Source organism: Pinus tabuliformis, chromosome 3_1, assembly GCF_031772625.1.
Source record: "Pinus tabuliformis cultivar Carrire ecotype Pingquan chromosome 3_1, CPIR1, whole genome shotgun sequence".
Classification (NCBI taxonomy): Eukaryota; Viridiplantae; Streptophyta; class Pinopsida; order Pinales; family Pinaceae; genus Pinus; species Pinus tabuliformis.
Window position 1 is genome coordinate 85,171,480 of NC_142301.1, and position 4,417 is coordinate 85,175,896.

The following is a 4,417-nucleotide window of genomic DNA, read 5'->3' on the forward strand; positions in this document are numbered from 1 at the left end:
AAAAATATCATTTTTCTACTAAAGAGTGGAGCTATTACTGTTCCATAAACAGTAATACTTTACTGCACTGCGGGAAAAAAATAAAATACTGAGTTCAAATGCTCAGTCAAAATGATAACTTTATCATTTTGTGCTATGCAATGAAAAAAAAAGGTCAAAATAGGAAGTCTCTAGGTTAATGGGCCTTTTCCGTTCCGTAGAAAGATTCGGGGTTATTCGTTTTCAGGATCAATAGTGGACGAACGGAGAGAGAGGGATTCGAACCCTCGGTACGGATGATCCGTACTACGGATTAGCAATCCGCCGCTTTGGTCCGCTCAGCCATCTCTCCAAGATGGAAGAGTTCATGTGTAACAAAATGAATGGTGGAGTAAAGGTGTATATCATAGTATGTACAGATTGTATCGGCAATATAATGAATATTGCGATTATTCAGTTGGATAAAGAACAATCCAGTCAATCGTATTGTTCATTTCGTTAAAAATAGTTCTGTATGACTGATTTTTTCTGCTTTTTCGATGGCAGAAAAATCAGCAGTCATACAATGCTTGACCTAATTTGATAGCTAGAATACCTGCTGTAAAAGTAAGAAAAAAAGCTATCAAAAATTTAAGCTCTACCATATCTTCATTCCCTCCCCAATGAGTTTGATTAAATGCGTTACATGGATTAGTCCATTTATTTCTCTCCAATATCAAATTTTATTATCTAGATATTGAAGGGTTCTCTATCTATTAGGGTTCTTATCTATTTTATGTATTATTATAAAGATATCAGTTGCTCAAGGCCATAGGTTCATGATCGAAACTACACCAATGGGTAGGAGTCCGAAGAAGACAAAATAGAAGAAAAGTGATTGATCCCGACAACATTTTATTCATACATTCAGTCGATGGAGGGTGAAAGAAAACCAAATGGATCTAGAATTTATTGCGCAGCTCACTGTTCTGACTCTGATGGTTGTATCGGACCCTTTAGTTATAGATAGATAGAGCTTTAGATCCTATATAAAGGATAGAGACTTCCCTCGAGGAGCATCATGTCTTATTTTGTAATTGAGCCCAGCTCTATTGGAGGTTGCCCCCTCGAAGAGGCAAGTGAACATTGCTTTCTGAATAATAAAATACTTGTTATTATTTCTTATTGTTCTATGTTCTGGGTACATTTCTTCACATATTTTGTATTCTGGTATCTTCTTGTAGGTCAAGAGCATAACAAGTGGTATCAGAGCACTTTCCAGGGCCGGTGGGATCTCCAATTTTTAGCAAAATTTTTTTGGCTAGAGACGTATTCCGACGTCTTTAAACCACGGGATCTGTCGTTGAGCGCATAAACCTACGGATTTGGGGAGGCATGCACGCAGGAAATACAAGAGGTAGTCACGCTTGTTGGACTCCCTTGTAACCCCTATGGGTACCCCTTCGAGTAGTAGCGCATTAGACAGAACCATGCACGGACTGTCTTCCAAGTACCCTTTGGGTATATCAAAAGTCCCCTAGGCTCTCTTGAAACCTCGCCATAGATAAACCGTCGGCCGTCTTGCTGCTATAGTACACCGAGAACAACACTCGGGGAGATTACTCGCGCGTACGATAGGGTAGTCGGGTTGTACGGCTAAGGGTATGGTTTATCCTCCTTGGTTAGTGCCCTGAAAGATTGGACTGAGTACTATTGTCAGACCCTTATGTATATTGCGATCTGTAGCACCTGACACTCCTTGAGACCATAGTTCCCGTGTCTCTCTCTGGATCACGCATCATCTTTGCCAGATCAGATCTAGCAGGTGGGGTTCTGTCACAGCAGCAACAATCAGTTCTGCCATTCAGATCTAGCATCTATCACAGCAGCAACAATCAGTTCTGCCATTCAGATCTATCAGATCTGCCATTCAGATCCATCAAATCCGCCAATCAGATCTATCAGATCTGCCATCCAGATCTAGCAGTTTGGGTTCTGTAGCAGTTGCAACAATCAGATCCACCATTCAGATCTAGCAGCAGGGGTTCGATCACTGCCACATTCCTACTCATACTCTACAGTGGAGGGTTCGCCGACAGATCTGACTATTTGTGTGGGCTCCTATACCTAGGTGTGATTTTCGCAGGACTTTGGGCAGCATTGACTTTTCTAGGATTCGGCTACTGCAGTATTCCTAAGTGAGGAGTAAAACTCCTTTCGGATTAAAATAAATAAATAAATAAAAATAAAAAAATCTAAGACCCCCCGGGATGCTTATAGGAGACTTTGCCCATAAGAATCAGGTCGATGAGCTGAGCAAGGTGGTACCATTCAATTGTTAACGTCAAAAAAATTTCGGGCGGTCCCAAATTTTAAGTGCATCAGATCGGTGCATGGTACAAACTAGAGCTCAAGCTATGGCCAATGAGAATATCGACGGCCTTGAATCAAAATTGAAAGAAATACTGTCATCGCTGAAGACCTTAGCTGACACACTCGCAAAGGGCAAGTTGGAGAAACGCGTGGAGGCATATATTTTCAATGAAAACATTAAGGGCGAGTCTAGCCATTCTCTTCGCCTCTTTGGAAACCACCAGCAATCCCAGACGTGACCACCCAAGCTGGACATGTATAAATTTGATGGCTCTCATCCGGCCACATGGATAGCACAAATGGAGCAATATTTCACACTAAATCACATCGGAGATGATGCGACTTAGCTTAGTGTGGATAGCATGTACTTGGACAATGAAAGATGGCAATGGTGGCAGTGGCATCAACGTTGCTATGGAAGGCTCGTGACTTGGCAGACATTCACAAAAGCTCTTACAGATCGCTTTGACCATGAATCTAAATTTTGGGTCGTCTCACTAAGCTCTGATAGACAGGAACAATGAATGAATATATTACAGCCTTTGAAGCCTTAGCTTTCCGCACAGGAGGTCTACAAGATGAGTTCTACTTGGAATGTTTTGTCAGTGGTCACCCTATCTTATGGCTGCATGCTTGCAAGATAGCTTGTGAAGTAGAACATGCATTAGCGGCCCAGTCTAATCGCCCAAATTTTATAGCCAAGGGTCACCCCACCCAGGCTCAAAGCACTACCCAAACACTCAAGGTTCAAAAGGTGTCACCAGTGGAAATGGCGGAAAGAAGAAAGCAAGGATTGTGTTACTACTGTGATGAGAAATACTCCCCCGAGCATAAATGCAAGGAGCCCAAATTCTTTCAAATTGATGCTACTGATCACAGTTCATCGGAGGAAGCCCCACCACTTGAGGAACCAGAGGAGGAAGATGAGGACAACTAGCCGGACAATGTACCTGAAGAACTAGTTATCTCGTTGCATGCTTTGGTAGGGATTTCTTCTCCCCAAACTCTCAAAATCAGAGGTTTTATTAAGCATCGCCCGGTAGTAGTCTTGATTGATAGTGGCAGTACACATAACTTTATCCATCAAAGAGTCACGGAAGCAGTGCATTGTTTTGTCAGAGTAGTTTCTAACTTCCAGGTCCAAATTGCTGATGGGGGGACAATGAAATGTGAAGGCTGCTGTGAAAATGTCAAACTTCAAATGGGGGATTATCAGTTAAAGACCCACATGTTTGCCATACACATGGGAGGGTGCGACATTTTCCTAGGTGTTGAATGGATTCACACACTTGGCCCAATCACAATGGATTTCCAGGAGTTATATATGAGCTTTAAGTAGAACAACCACACACATACCCTCCGCAGACTCCAGGCGGTTGATCCCTCTATCATCAGCTCACATAGGATGGAAAATTTGTTAAAAAGGGCAACCATGGATTTATAGCCCAATTTAATGCCATCCAGGCCCTCGAACCCACTTCTCTTCATATTCATCCTGAGATGCAACAGATCTTAAACAACCATTTACCAGTCTTTGACAAGCCTCATGAGCTTCCACCCTCGAGAGGGGAACAAGATCATAGCATTACTTTGGTCCCAGGGGCCCAACCACCAAATGTGTGCCCATATAGATATCTGTTTGCCCAAAAGAATGAAATTGAAAAAATCATCAAGGAACTCTTGGAATCCGGCATCATTCGTCCCAGCATTAGTCCTTATTCATCGCCTGTGGTCATGGTGCTCAAGAAAGATGGGGAATGGCATATGTGTCCAGACTTCAGGGCCCTCAACAAGTTGACAGTCAAAGATAAATTTCCCATCCCGGTTGTCGATGATTTTCTGGATGAACTAAATGGGGCTCAATTCTTTACTAAGCTCGACCTTCGCTCGGGCTATCACCAAATTCGTATGAAAGAAGTAGACATTCCAAAGACTGCTTTCCGAACTCATGAAGGCCATTATGAGTTCCTGGTCATGCCATTTGGTCTTTGTAATGCCCCATCCACTTTTCAGAGCCTTATGAACCACTTGCTCAAACCATATCTCAGAAAATTTGTCCTTGTTTTCTTTGATGACATCCTCATCT

At 42.5% G+C, this 4,417-nt stretch overlaps 1 non-coding gene across 1 annotated transcript; it reads right to left on the bottom strand.

Annotated features, from left to right (window-relative positions):
- Positions 1 to 243: 243 nt before the first annotated feature.
- Positions 244 to 331, bottom strand: TRNAS-GCU (transfer RNA serine (anticodon GCU)). The gene has a single exon. It is a non-coding gene; the product is annotated as a tRNA-Ser (tRNA).
- Positions 332 to 4,417: the final 4,086 nt, after the last annotated feature.